The sequence below is a fragment of the Egretta garzetta genome, unplaced genomic scaffold (assembly GCF_000687185.1).
Source record: "Egretta garzetta isolate BGI_Z169 unplaced genomic scaffold, ASM68718v1 scaffold47, whole genome shotgun sequence".
Taxonomy (NCBI): domain Eukaryota; kingdom Metazoa; phylum Chordata; class Aves; order Pelecaniformes; family Ardeidae; genus Egretta; species Egretta garzetta.
In genome coordinates, this window is record NW_009260179.1 from 267,085 (window position 1) to 273,758 (window position 6,674).

Genomic DNA, 6,674 nt, shown 5'->3' on the forward strand with positions numbered 1-6,674 from the left:
GGGAAATTCATTGCTTCCTTGTCTGCCCAACGGGATCAGACCCAGCAGCTTTCCTGCAGCCTGTGCTGTAGAGCGCTCCTACCCCTTTGGCAGCCTTGTGCCCTTGAGTGCTCAGGTGTGCCAGGCAATGACAGCTGACAGGTACAAACTCATTTGCCCCAGGGCTGCCTGGCATGTGAACTTCTGAGTTCTTCTGGGCTCTGTGAGCTGGAAGAGAAATCTCCCTAGAGAAGAAAGAAACTCACTATTTTGTCTAGAAAAGCCTCTTGTAGCCCTCCTCCGGAGAGTTGAGCTGCACTGTTTGTAAGGTGCGTTATTCACGCTTGTGCTGCAGTCCGTCCTCCTCCTCCTCGGGGCAGGGGAATGCCACACTGCAGCGAGCTCGCTTGCTCCCAGGTTCACGTGGAAGCATTCCAAGCTACTCAGCTTCTGACAGCTCTCCAACTGCTCTTCCACGCTGTATTGCTTTACATTACATTGCTTTCCCTGCCAGGAGGCACTGCTGTATTACAGTACAATCATCTAGCAAAACGTAAAACTGATTTCTTCACCTCCCAAATACCAACTGACTGTCACCACCGCAGTCACAACTATAAGCCCTGCTCTGTATTAGACTTTCCTGCTTTTATGCATATACAAGAGATTTCAGTATCTTGCCTCCTCTTCAGCCTCCTTCCCAATTTGCTGATTCTTCCCTCCCTGCTGTGCTCCCCAGTCCTCTCTGCGGAGGGCAGCCATCCTCAGCTTCCAGCCCAAGGTGTCACTGCTGCTGGAGCTAAAATGCCTAAACCAGCTCCTTAGGTGCATTATCAGGCAACCCAACTGACTGTAGCATCAGCCACAGAAAGTGAGAAAAATGACTTGGAAACACTGTAGTGACTCACAGCTTCATTAACAAGCTCAGCTTTTTGTTAAGTCAGAATTTTAACAAAGTAAGCAGGCTACAGAGGCATTTTATAACACACCTTTAAGGTATTAGGAGGCATTTGGCCCCTAATTCTCCTCATCTCAGTGTGCTTTACATTACTTGTGGGCTGCAAGGCAAAACTAGTTCTGCACACTGCAGTTTAGATAGTTTTCCTTTCTAGTTTTGAACTATAAAAATAGCCATATTGTAAGAGCACAGGTCTAGCGCTCTGCTCTTCAGAAGTAGCCAAAATAAAGCCAGAAAAAAAAAAGGGGGGGGGGGGGGGGGGGAAAAAACAGTCTTTTACCTTCTTATACCCTGTGCAATTGTTAAAGATCTCCCGATTCAGAGGTTGCATCCAGGCCATCACTTTTAATAAGAACTTATCTGTCCTTCATCGATTTTTCAATTTGTTTAGACTTCTGCTATCCATAACACCCTTTGGCAATGAGTTTCACATGGTAACTGCTGCTTGACAGAGTGCCTCCTCTTCGCCTGCTTCAACTCAGTTTAGCGAGCACAAGAACCATGAAGAATAACTCCCTACTCCTCTTCCCCACCCCATTCACAACAGCGTAAAACATTGGCAATTTCTGTAATAAGTCACCTCTTCTCTATGGCAAAGAGAAATTACATTGACTGACTTCAGACCCATCTTTGATGGCCTTCTCTGGACCTTCCCTAGGCCTCCACTACCTTCAAGAGGTGGCAATAAGAACTGCATAGTGTTTAAGATACTGGCACACCATGAATTTACATACTGATGGTTTCTGTTTGGTTTACCAGCTTGGGTAAATATCCAGAGAGAGTTTGTTGATTCTTCAGGGAGTGTAGCATTTCCTCCCAGCTGGCCATTAGTCTCTCTGCAGGAACTTTTTGGGGAGTCTTAAGTAGTCTGCCGAGGTGACAGGTGAAATTTGTCATCTCCCAATAACTGCTGCTACAGATAAATTTTTTTACCCCATTCATACCAGTGAAACTCACAGCTTTCAAATCCCTGCCGTCTTCCCCCCCTCAAAGTCTTCCCAAAAGCAGGGCAGCTTGTGCCGCTCAAAGCTTACAGATGCTTTCTTCCGCCTGTACACCCAGTGGGAAGTCCCACAAGCCAGAGAAGCAGAAAGTACATGGTTCTCTCCAACGAGCCAGAAGAAGCATCGTTGCATTAAAATCTATACTCACCAACCAAGGGAACTTTCTTAAGCTTATCCCAGTGAATATCCCAGTCTTAAGAAATTTCATCACCATATAATGAGTGACTGTCCCGAAGGATCAGTCAGACTTGGCACAGCGATGCACAATTTGCTACCCTGCCTCATGAGCCCCTGCTAATCCCAAGAGATGTGCTTCACCAAATGTAGCTGCTCCATATAATTGCTTGGCTTATCTCCCCTCTCTTAGCTGAACTACCATGGTTCCAAAAGCCCTTCAGATTAATGATACATTGATTTTAATCTGCAAGCATATCTACCTGTGTAATGCTACGTCCATCACATGTTCATAACAGCACTGTCAGTCACAGTGCTCAGCTGCAGCTTCTCTTAGTGGCAGCTCAAATACTGCCAAATTAGCGAATGCTGGGAGAGACATCAGAGCAGTTTGACCCCAATTTCAGAATTTCTGGGAAGCAGTTGTAATGGACCACAAGAAAGATAATGCCAAACAAAGTTATGAGCTAAAACACTGCATCTCAGCATACCTGACCAGAAAACTGAGCAGGTAATTGAGCAAACACAGACTCCTGTGAACATGCAGTTAACAAAAGTAGCTCAAGACAGCTTAACAAAATAACAGCACAGACACATTTTACTTCCATAGTTACAAACCTCTGAATTTGAATGAGCAAACTATAGAAATAACAAACTTTGTACATCAACAAAACTCTACTACTACCCGCAAGCGTAAGATAGCACGTGAAAGCTAGGCAAATAACGTAAGCCAGTTCAGCATATTGAGATCTAAACCTTCCTTTGGAATATCTCATTTTCTGAACATTTTGCATACAGTGCCTGCAAAATTAACGCTGGGTGTGTTAAGTGCTGGGAGAGAAGAGTCCCTTCTCTTTCTTAAGGAAACCAATGTGGGATAGAACATCACTTTCACTCAATAGGATGAGAAATTCTACCAAATCCCTTGCTGGAGTTCTGATATAAAGGCAATTCAGAAAGTCAGCCAGAAACCTGCCCACACCCATCACCATTACTTTCTAAGACTGAAATGAGAAAAAGTTGCATTTAAGTTTTGCAGTTAGTCACCTCAATTTTCTCTTTTGAAACATACACACACTATATATATATATAAACACACACACACACGCACAGAAACACTGCATATTTATATACACACACACATATAAAAATAACTTCTGGTGTTTCCTGTGAAATCCCTAGTCTGACTGTTCTTAAAGTGCTGAATCTAATAGATGGCTTCCCAAGTTAATTTACCGCCTGTATTATAAAATGCTGCCATCCAACAAGGGATCAGAAGGAGCTAGGAGCTTGAATACAGAAACCAGTCTGCTCACAATGAGCAGAGAAATTATCGTTGTAAAGCAGTTTACAAAAAGCGTCTTAAACACTATGACAAGAATATGGCAGTCTGTTCAGAGCTACACCAGGCAGGAAAAGAAGTTCAAGTCACAGGACTAGTTACTTGCTGCTGTCCGGCAAGGTGTACACAAACAGATAAGGATTTAGTATCTCCTGCCTCAGACTGGACTGCTGTCGAGGCCTTGAGCAGCAAAAAGTCAGCATATACTGCTTGCTCACATCCCCTGTCTTTGGTAACCAGCAGAGAACATGTTACTTAGCTTTAGCATGAACCAAGATGATGCATTTCTTGTTAGTCTAAAAAAATCTAGTTCCAGCTCAAATGGTTTCAGAGAAGATTTAGTGGAGAAGAATGAGGATGTCCTCCTTGAGATAGATGTTCTGGCCGCTTGTGGGCATAAGTCTCCCAGCAGGTCTTGACACTTGATAACGTTACTGCAGAAAATGCATTTAAGCTCAGTTCTGTTAATACGGTCCTCTCCCAGTTGAGGCTAGAGGATCTCTGTTCACCTGGTATCTTCTGCAATTATCCTACCATTGTTCCAGCAGCAGAACTACTACTGGTGAGGAAAAGTTACCCACAGTAAGGGAATGGGCTCTTCCTCCAAGCCACAGAAAGGGGACAATGGGTGGACTTACTTTGCAATTCGATAACAGTACTTCTTATCATCTCAGACATTTGCATAAAAAAGCTTCCTCATCTCTTGATTTAATGAATAAAGGAATCAGATCTTTCAATGCATATTGCAAATAACCACAAATATTTGCCATCTGAAAGAGCTGTACATGGAACTCTCTCTCCATACCCACTGGCTACAAGTAAACATTTCTCAAGTGGTCATCTGGGAGAGCTGGAAGTGGACAGAGCTCAATGCCTAGCCAAGTTGACTCTTCAAGGAAAACTCTGGACAACGCAATGCTCAAAGTCTTGGAGATACTTTGCAGTGGCTTCACTACGTTCAGTTTTTCCTCAAACAAATGTTCTTAAGATTTTCTAGCAAGCTGGTCATTTTCCTGCTATATCAAATTTCTTGATACCTACTTGGGAGAAAGTTTAGTTGATACATTAACATTTGCAAGGCATATTTCTTTGTGCTGTGAAACAAGTCAAGTGAAGAGGTGAAGAAACTTCCCCCAGCCACAGTGGCAGCTACAGAGCTGAGGGGGGACCCCCATCCTCACTCCCGTAACTCCTTGTCATTTTGCAACTCAAGAAAAGCATAGCCAACAGGCATTTAGATGAATGACAGCCCTGCACAGCAATCTGCCTTCAACCACTCGAGCTAAAGCTGCTTTTTACAGTCAGTAGCAGAATCACATCCATCCCCTTTCAGGGGCAAACCCCAAGAGCCGCCTAGCAGGCATACGCTGGTGATACACTATACCCCATGATCTATCCATGGGGTTAGGCAGAAAGTAGTATCCAAGGTACCTATCGTGGCAACATCTAAATGCAAGTATCAGAGCAGTTTACAGACAAAAAGGTCTTTCCCCCAGGCTGTTTAAAATTTGCATGTTCCTGTGTAGCACTGAAGATAGCAGCAATGGTGATTCATTAAGATAATGATTTAAGTAGGAAGCTTAAGAAAGTCAGGGTGGATTAACATCCAAAGGGCTGCAGTTGGAGCTTCTCGACTCCAGGCTGCCACCTTCCCTTTTAAGGGAAGGGACAAATTCCAAAAGTCAGAACTATGAATTAACAGCAACTTTTTCAAAACGACAATGCATTAAAAGACAAGAGCATCATCTCTACTCCAGCCCATCCTCCTTGGCAAGGTCAAGCACAAGATTCTGTGCTGCAGGAAAATTTTCAAGGCATTAGAAATTATTGGCCTTTATTTTAGTTTGTTACTCTAGGTTCTCCTTGAAAAAAGACTGTGAAAATTTATTTGGAACTCATTTTCTGTCCACCTTAGAAACAATACAAGTTTTCCTCCAACCAGTTGTCTTTCCCCAGTATAGTATAATCAGATAGGTTTGATAAATTGATTGGTCCCCACATAATAATGAAATATACACATTGAAAAAAAGCATACAAGTCCTTTCCACACCCCAACATTTAATCGAATCCTAATCAGTTACAAGTTGAAACATCCGTTCTGTCCTTAACACAGGGTTAATGCTCAGACAGTAACAGGCAGCTCATACTTCATCCCTGCTAAGAGAGAGGCCTCTGTGCAGTGATTTTGATATAATACCTCCTGTTGCCTTCTAGAGAGATGCACAGGCAACCAGTTTTGCTATTCTTCTGCTCACTCATAGTAGTTGCAATAGGGCATCCCAGTGTATATTGCCCCACTCACCGCTAGCTGTGCTTGGGCTGAACGTCTTCTAGGCACTCTATCCCATGCTGATTCAGTACAGAATAGCTTCCTAGAATGCAATTATAGAAAGAGTAAGGCTTTGTCTTAGAAAGGGATTATTCCAGAACAGCTATTCCTTATTAACTATTCCCAGTCACCTCTTCATTAGGATGGAGTTAATTGGGAATAGGTCTTCTGCTCAGATTTGTAACTTACCTTGGTCTGAATCTATGACCCTGTTTGGATGAGTCCTCAGTACAGCGTCATACAATCATAGCAATGGCTTCCTCAATAAAACCAGACTCATAGTTGCAATGAAAGTAGAGCTGCTGTGTGGACACATCTCAGCTGAGTTTGTTGTAAAAGTTGGGCCGATAACAGGATCAAGAAATATGTAAAAACTAATTGTTCCGATAATGATAGACCTCATCGGTACTGTATGTGACATTTTGTACTTTACAAGTCTCTGGATCCGCTTTGTTCAAATGTGGTTTATTCCTTAGATATACGGAGACCTTAACAGCAGGGAATTTTTGAGTTCTGTAGCTTCTTTGTTTATTAAGTTCTTAGCTTGCAAGATTTCTCATCCAAAAAGGGCTGAGAAAGTACCTGGCACATCTTGGATGCTTATTGAATACATTAAATAAATCAAACGTTTTATGATAAAATTCCACTCCCCCACACCAAACAGATGTAGGTGCAAGTCAAAGAGGCTTGAAAAATTGCACTAAAATTGATTTTGCTCCAGTTTTCCCCAAAGGAAAAAATTTTGTGTGTGGGTTGAGACAAAAACATGGAAAATTTCAGCTATCATGAGCAACCAAAGAGAGAAATGGAGGAAAGACAGAAGCCAAAACCAAACCTCACGTTCAGAGTGCATAATTCATATTCTCTACAGTGTTCTGTATTACAGGCATT

The 6,674-nt window shown here is 42.7% G+C and overlaps 1 protein-coding gene across 1 annotated transcript in view; it reads right to left on the minus strand.

Annotated features, from left to right (window-relative positions):
* HIC2 (HIC ZBTB transcriptional repressor 2) overlaps positions 1–6,674 on the minus strand; it is a 49,277-nt gene that overhangs the window by 27,153 nt on the left and 15,450 nt on the right. The window contains exon 3 of the mRNA XM_009641804.2: positions 5,757–5,826. The gene's annotated coding sequence lies outside the window, so the exon portion shown is untranslated. The remainder of the gene's footprint in view (positions 1–5,756; positions 5,827–6,674) is intronic.